The sequence below is a fragment of the Bombina bombina genome, chromosome 4 (genome assembly GCF_027579735.1).
Source record: "Bombina bombina isolate aBomBom1 chromosome 4, aBomBom1.pri, whole genome shotgun sequence".
NCBI lineage: Eukaryota > Metazoa > Chordata > Amphibia > Anura > Bombinatoridae > Bombina > Bombina bombina.
In genome coordinates this window covers 274,130,940-274,139,716 of record NC_069502.1, presented here as the reverse complement: position 1 = coordinate 274,139,716, position 8,777 = coordinate 274,130,940, and the positions used below count along the sequence as shown (strand labels likewise).

The following is an 8,777-nucleotide window of genomic DNA, read 5'->3' as shown; positions in this document are numbered from 1 at the left end:
ACATTTGCACTTTCTACATTTTAGGAATTGGTTCTTTACATTTTCTAAATGTAAGGAACAGATTCTTGAGAACTGGTGAGAACTTGCTGAATCCCACCCCACTTACCCCTTTGAAGGGGTTAAAATATAGGTAGCTAGGGTCAGTAATAAAAAAAAATGTGCCTGCATTACAGAATTAGACCATGACAATTTTGCATTAAAATTTCCCAATATTTACTGAGCTGTTGAATTCCAGTGATTGTTTATCAACAAATCAAAAAACAAATAATTTGATAGAAAATTGGAAAATTGTTAGAAATAAAAGCCAGTGCAGCCTTTAAAAATGCTAAACAATTATTTTAGTTGGCAACATTTTTCGATAGTTAATTGCGATTTTGTAAATGATATTATGCTGTAAAGCAACCTCATACTAACAGTGATTGATTAGCTGAGGCCATAACATATCATCCAGTGACAAGAAAACAATAGCAACAATTTACTTTTGGCAATCTCCAAGGGGTGTAAACCTTCCCACAATGTACATTTATGGGTTCTGTATACGCATTTGCTTCTTAGAAAGGTTAACAGCTTTGTTCTCTGGAAAACGTTCTAGTGTTAGTACAGTCTTTTGTAAAAACCCCTATTTATTGTCACAGGGGAGTACTTGCAGTTAATAAGAAGAGACGGCGTATGTATTCGTAAAACAGACAGTGCAGCCAAAGAGTAAACGCTCAGAAGCCAGACAGGAGGAGGGGAATACAGAGCAAGGGGAGGGTGTGATCTCTGACAATAACCTAGAGGGGGAGGAGAAGCACAGCAGCCTGCTTGCCTCGGAGTCTGGGAGAGAGCAAGCGAGAAGCATCAGTTAAAGCAAAGGCTTGAAAGAAAGCGGAGTATCTGTAAGTGCAATAGCTGCTGCCTAGAGGTGAGTTGTTAGCTGTTTGCTGTAAGGCTGACTGTTCTAACTCAAAGTGATCAGGGGTATCAACGATTCGAGTGACTGAATGTATAAGAACTGCTTTTAAAGGTCTAAGTTGTAGTCATCTGTATGCCAAACTCGTCTAATATGCTATTAGCATTCTGTGATTGAGGACCATGTAAGTAACCTAACCAGTGTCAGAGCGTGGAACGCACAATTTACTATCATAACAAAGGATCAGCTACACATGGCTCAGTACATTCCTCAAAGCAATTATATCTCAGTTTACCTATCCTTGGTTATTTCTTAGTAATAGTCGCTTTTGTTTCATCTATTGTCTTATAGTACATTGTTAATGTTCCCCTTGCTCTGCTAATGCTGGCAATGGTAAGTGTTGCCTGTGCTGCTTAGGCAATGTTGGGTGTGCATATGTCTCTGTATATTCATGACAAGGATGTGTCAACTTCCCTTAGTAAATTCTGCAAGTTCCTCAACCAGATGTATGATGTATTCTCATTAGTTGTAAATAAATGGTGTATCTAGTATCAGGATGTGCAGGTTTTCTGTATGCCTGCAAATGTTTAATATCAAATACAGTACTTAAATTGTTTTAGTTACACACTCCTTAAAATGATTATTTAGAGAAAAATGATAAAATAGCTGCTGTTACACAGTAAGTAAAGGTTCATGGATACTTCCTAACTTCAGACGTTTTAACCTATTATTTCCATGTTTGATTTTACTGTTATTTTATTTAACTTGTAAGACATTTGGCACTAGGATTAAAATATAATAATAAAAAAGACAAAAAATGGATGGAATGATGTATTTGTTTTCCTTAAGAAATAGAATTAACCCTTCTCATCACTTTTTGATTATATATGTTGCTCTTGCTAGTTTTAATATGAATTCTTCCTCAGTTAAAAAGATACTAAACCCACATTTTTTTTCTTTCAAGATTCAGATAGAGCATGTAATTTTAAACAACTTTCTACTTTACTCCCATTATCATTTTTTTTCTCAGTTCTCTTGCTATCTTTATTTGAAAAGCAGGAATGTAAAGCTTAGGAGCTGGCCCATTTTTGGTTCAGAACCTGGGTAGCGCTTCCTGATTGATGGCTAAATGTAGCCACCAATAAGCAAGCGCTATTCAGGGTGCTAAACCAAAAATGGTCCGGCTCACAAGCTTTACAATGCTATTTTTTAAATAAAGATAGCAAGAGAACGAAGAAAAAAATAGGTTTAGTATCCCTTTAATCAAAGATAGCAAATAGTGCACTACATAATGTCAAAGTGTGGCTTAAAGCCTGCTTTCTGCATGTTTTCTACACTTGTTCCAATATGCATATAGATGTTTTACAACAGTCAAGCATTTTCTGTAACAAAATACTTGTCTGTGATTCATGCCACATCTGATATTCTACTTTCTTGTGACTCAGACTCTAGGGCTTTTGCAAGCTAAGTTTTAAGAGAAGATAGTAACACAACAATTTCCTTTGATTTTATACTGCTAATTGCAGAGTTTCATAATGTGCAGTTTTATTTAAAAAACAATCTGGCTATTTACATCCCTAAATCCAACCTTATTCTGAAATGTAAACTTTTTAATTCATATATTTTTCAAATAAAAAATTTAAAAATCACAATTTTTTTTCTTCTCCTGGAAGTCACAATACTCTCTGCCTGTGTCTTTGGTTTGGTTTTTGTTTTCTAAAATGCAAATAGTCTATATTTATTTAAAACAACAAATATCACCTTTCTGATTACAGTGCTGTACTATGTATACAAACGTATTAAAAATGATATAAAACTACCTTTAGGTTGCATGTATATGCAGTAATATGACATGTAAATATTGCCTAAATGACATAAGATATTGTTGTTTACACTTGGTTCTATCCCCTCTCCAAACTGATGCAAATATTCCAAAATCCAAACCTTTTCCGATCCCAAGTAGTTTGGATGAGGGGTTTTAAAAAATAATAATAATAATAAAAGTGTATCTTCGTATATCAATCTATGGGATGCCCAGCTCATCTGCTCAATAGTTAACCTTACATTTGTCTGTCTGTAAGGGAAAAGTATCAAACTGTTGTCTGTATATTTTGGTCTGGTCTCTGTTATTTTTCCACCTGGCACGATCCTATTTGGGCTAAATTTTCACATCATGTTAACATGGGTTTTATATAAAATGGGCTTTCAGGAGGCTACCCATCATCTAGTTCACATACCACCCTTGGTATTTAGCATTGTGGGCTTCTTTTGTTGCTAGGTCTAAATTATAAGATGCAGATTTTTTTACCATCTGTATACCTACTTTTTTGGGCAGATAATGGTTTAATGGAAAAAGGAAAATTATAAGTATGTAGTTTTGGGAAATATCTTAGATATATTGTGTTGTGGGGTGAAATAATTGGGATGAAAAACAGAGGCTGCATGCTTAAAGGGATACTCAAGTCAAAATTAAACTTTCATGATTCAGATAGAGCATGCAATTTTAAACAACTTTCCAATTTACTTCCATTAAAGTGATGGTAAATCCAAGTGTTTAACAAACGCTAGAATTTATCATCACTGAAAATTAAGTTGAGCTTAAAGGGACACTGAACCCAAATTTTTTCTTTCATGATTCAGATAGAGCAGGACATTTTAAAGGGACATTACACACTAAATACATGCTAGATAGAATAATGCATTCAAAGAAAAGATTAGTCCATGACTAACATGTAGATGTATTTTTTAAAGTTTCATTAGTTGTTTAAAAAGTGACAAAATAAGTGTAAAGTTTTAGTGTCTATAAAACACTGGGAGCTGCCATGTTGTAACTTGTGTTACCTTCTCTGCTGTGGCCAATTAGGGACAGTTATACATAGGTCATTAGAGTGTGCACACAATGGTTGTGCTGGATTTAACAGTGTTCTGCACTTCCATTTCTAACAGGAACTGAAAAGCTCACAATTTCAGAATGGAATTACAGGCAAAGAGGACAAAATAAATAATGAAAGTATATTGCAGAGTTGTTTTATTATATACAATTTATCATTTTATATTACCATCTCAAAGTGTTTAATGTCCCTTTTAAGCAACTTTCTAATTTACTCCTATTATCAATGTGTCTTTGTTCTTTTGCCATCTTTATTTTAAAAGCAGGAATTTAAATCTTAGCAGCCAGACCATTTTAGGTTCAGCACCATGGATAGCACTTGCTTATTGGAGGCTTACATTTATCCACAAGCATAACCCAGGTTCTTAACCAAAAATGGGCCGGCTCCTATGCATCACATTCCTTCTTTTTAAATAAATATAGCAAGAGAACAAATAAACATTTATAATGGGAGTAAATTAGAAAGTTGCTTAAAATTGCACGCTCTATCTGAATCATGAAAGAAAAAAGTGGGGTTTAGTTCCCTTTAAGTGATCAATTATTAAAAAAAAGGTGCTAAACTCACACTTTCTGTGCTGTTGCACCTTGCTAAACTCAACTGCGCTAGCTGCTCATGGCACAGCACTCTCCTTCAAAGAGGTGATGTTTGCACCTCTAAACCAATAGCCGTGCGTGTCATCTGACAGCGTTCTGTATGCTAGCACGGCTATTGGTTTAGACATCACCTCATTGGTAGAAGAGCGCTGTGCCATGGGTGGCCAGAGCTGTTGAGTTTAGCGATGTGCATCAGCAAATTTCAAAGTTAGTTTCATTTTCCTTCCTCTGCATCATGTGACAGCCATCAGCCAATCACAAATTATAGATACGTAAATTGTGTAAAATCTGCACATGCTCAGTATGGGTGCCTCAAAGTGTGCATATAAAGATTGTGCACATTTAGATAATTGAAGAAAATTGGAAAGTTGCTTAAAACTGCATGCTGTATCTGAATTATAAAAGTTTGATTTTTGACTTTATACGAGGTGGCCCAGCATTGCCGTGGGAATCTGGGGATGCCAGTGCCGTCACCAGGCCCTGGATATCCAGAAGAGCTGGGCTGCAGGAAGGAGCTTAAAGTGATGGTAAACTCTATATGTAGCGATAATATCAATTAACAGGATAGATTACCTTAATGGCACACACCAAATTACATGTAATGCAATATATAAAAAAATGCTTTGAATACTTGTATTTATCCGTTCATCTTCTGAGATACATCTCCAGCCCCATGTGACGTAATAGCCAATGTTTATGAAGTTGGACCAATAAGCAAGCCTGTCGCCAGACAGGCTATCTTCTATGCTACTTGCTATGCGCCTGCGCAATGTCATTTTACTTTCAAGACACGCATCCAATCAAGAGCCTTTAGAATTCTCTGACGAATTTGCATGTGCTATCAATTTTCGGTTCTGGTAAATAAATATGCAAATTGTATAAAAATATAATATTTTAAGAGTTACTGATATTTTACAATATTACAAACCCAATGCGCATGCGTGCAAAATAGCAGGGTTGGGAGCACGCAAATTCTCTGACGTACAGAGAGGGTGAAAACAAGGTACGCATCTAGTGCCTTCAGTGAAGAAAATATAAGGGGCGGAGCGATGTGGTGCTACAACGGTTTGTAAATAAGTTGAAAATATAATAAAATTACATATAAAATGCTTAAAAAAATTAAGGCAGTTTAATAGATATGCTATTACAGAATCAGAATCTGTCATGTACCAACAGAAGAGTTTACCATCACTTTAAGAGAGCTGAATGGGGGGGGTGTTAAGTATTCAAACCCCTCGATCTCCACTCTCTCTTAAACTATAGAAATAATGCTCTTTGAAACTGTGTGTTTCTTGGGGCTATAAAGTGAAAGGAAAAAGAAAAGGAAAAACACATTTGTTAAAACGTGTATATATACACACATAATTGACCATAACAAATTCCTAGATACCCACATTTTATAAAGTTGGGCTTACATGTGAGCAGGATCTAAAATTTACAAAACAGCTGAGCACGAGGGTGCAATTGGCCCAGCAATTAAGGGGTTAAACTCCTAAACAGGGACGCACCTTTATAAAAGTGAGTTCAATTATGTGGGCACAAGCACTTTAAAACACACTTTTGTGGCCATTTTTGGAATCGGCATGCATGACAGACTCATCCCTTCTAAAACCTGATCACGAAGGCTCAATCTCATTTGAACATATTCTAGATAGATACAATGTTACAAAGAAGCAGGTTCAAGCCTTACAGTTTCAGAACTTTTTAAAATCCATTATACGAAGATATAAGTCTTTTCAATGGAAACCCAAAGTTGCCATCTTGCTTTAGGATCACACCAAAATTCAAATGGTCCTTTAACAAACAAAAATATTGTTAAAAAAACAATATTTGTCAAAAATTTAAAGTGACAAGATAGAAATTGAAAAATGTCCATCATGCCAAAATACAATTGGCATTCAGATGGTTTAGCAGTGGTGTGGCTCGAAACAGATAGGCAATAGGCTCCTATGGAACTCACGGTTACAACATCCAGTTGTACAAGATATCACATATACATACGTATATGAACCTATACATATGTAAATGTAGGCCCTGTCCATTGTATACAGCCTATATAATATTGATGTATAGAGCTTTAGAAAATCAATACCATATATGGAAATGCACCTTAATAAATGTATCCTTAATAAATAATGAAATTAAACAAAACAGTATAATAATTTTATTAATTCTATTAAATTATTATTCTACAAATATCAGCTGGCAGTTAAAATGCTATACATTTTATAAGCGTCTCCACAGTCTTGTTTACAGCAAATGAGGCTATAATGTTAATTTAATTTATTTTCTTGTGGGTTGTTTACTGCACAAACATTGATTTTTAGTTAATGAAAATACCACCAATATTTTGCATTCACTAGTGAAGGTAAACATGCAAATATGCCAATTACTGTAAAACAGAATTACTAGTTAAGATAAACACTTCTGAAGCAACAGCATTAATATGCAATGCATTCCTAAAATAATCCTATAAAAACTCTGCTGTCCCAATAGAATAAAGCAAAATAAATTGTAAATGGTATAATTGCTTTTACTGAGCGGTACAAAAGATTACATTAAAGGGACAGTAATTTCAAAAGTAAACTGTTATGATTCAGACAAAACATGCAGTTGTAATCTACGTTTGTTATAAAATTAGTTTTGTTCTCTTGGTATCCTTTGTTAAAAGCATACCTAGGTAGGCTAGGAGCAGCAGTGCACTACTGGGAGCTAGCAGGTGATTGGTGGCTGCACACACATGCCTCCTGCGCATTGTTGCTTTTACCTAGGTTTAGCCTTCAACAAAGGATGCCAATACAACAAAGCAAATTTACTTTAACCCTTTCAAAAATACACTTGCATTCTGTTTATTTTCATTAGTTCAACTGAGAAACAGTGCTTTATAAAACCGCCTTCCTGAAATGTCACTGACAAAAAATCTTAGAGTGGAAGCAGCTGATAAAGGAACTGTAAAGTCAAAATGGATTGGATATAGCAGAATGTTTTTAACCTTTTTTTTAACCTTTTATTTAGCGATGTCAGGCAGACATAATCTGAAATTGAAAATGTTCGCCTGACAATTGATAATCTGCCCCCTTTGAGTCCATTTTAAAGAAAAAGTATTGTTGCATTTGCGGTTTGTCTGTTAATCACTAACTATACTCCATGTACCTTCCATGTAGGCTTCTCCCCTGTGTAATCAAAAATTTGACTGTTGAATTTTTTTGGCCAATTTACCAAAAATGTGTGTGTGTGGACACATTTTGAAGAGGTAAAACATGAACTATGTGCCTATTGAGCAAAATATGGTCAAAAGTTATTCGCTCATGCACAGACACTTGCTTACTCGTACATACACTTGCTAAATATATATATATATATATATATATAAAATGTGTGTATGTATATGTGTGTATGTTTATACACATATACAGTATCCCACAAAAGTGAGTACACCCCTCACATTTTTGTAAATATTTTATTATATCTTTTTACTGAAGAAATTACACTTTAAATTGTAGCAAAGTAGTGAGTGTACAGTCTGTATAACAGTGTAAATTTTCTGTCCCCTCAAAGTAACTCAACACACAGCCATTAATGTCTAAACCATTGGCAACAAAAGTGATTACACCCCTAATTAGAAACGTCCAAATTGGGACCAATTAGCCATTTTCCCTCCCCGGAGTCATGTGACTCGTTAGTGTTACAAGGTCTCAGGTGTCAATGGGGAGCAGGTGTGTTACATTTGGTGGTATCACTCTCACACTCTCTCATACTGGTCACTGAAAGTTCAACATAGCACCTCATGGCAAAGAACTCTCTGAGGCTCTGAAAAAAAGAATTGTTGCTCTACATAATGTTGGCCTAGGCTATAAAAAGATTGCCAAGACCCTGAAACTGAGTTGCAGTACGGTGGGCAAGACTATACAGCGGTTTCACATGACAGGTTCCACTCAAAACAGGCCTCGCCATGGTCGACCAAATAAGTGAGTGCACATGCTTAGCGTCGTATCCAGAGGTTGTCTTTGGGAAATAGATGTATGAGTGCTGCCAGCATTGCTGCAGAGGTTGAAGGGGTGGGGGATCAGCCTGTTGATGCTCAGACCATACGCCACACACTGCATCAAATTGGTCTGCATGGCTGTCATCCCAGAAAGAAGCCTCTTCTAAAGATGATGCACAAGAAAACTCGCAAACTGTTTGCTGAAGACAAGCAGACTGAGGATATGGATTACTGGAACCATGTCCTGTGGTCTCGATGAGACCAAGGTAAACTTATTTGGTTCAGATGGTGTCAATCATGTGCCGGCAACCAGGTGAGGAGTACAAAGACAAGTGTGTCTTGCCTACAGTCAACTTGGTGGTGGGATTGTCATGGTCTGGGCCTGCATTAGTGCTGCCGGCACTGGGGAGCTACAG

The 8,777-nt window shown here is 36.0% G+C and overlaps 1 protein-coding gene across 1 annotated transcript in view; it reads left to right on the top strand.

The window, feature by feature from the left end:
* The first annotated feature begins 785 nt into the window (after positions 1–785).
* SERPINE2 (serpin family E member 2) overlaps positions 786–8,777 on the top strand; it is a 212,129-nt gene continuing 204,137 nt past the window's right edge. The window contains exon 1 of the mRNA XM_053709970.1: positions 786–904. The gene's annotated coding sequence lies outside the window, so the exon portion shown is untranslated. The remainder of the gene's footprint in view (positions 905–8,777) is intronic.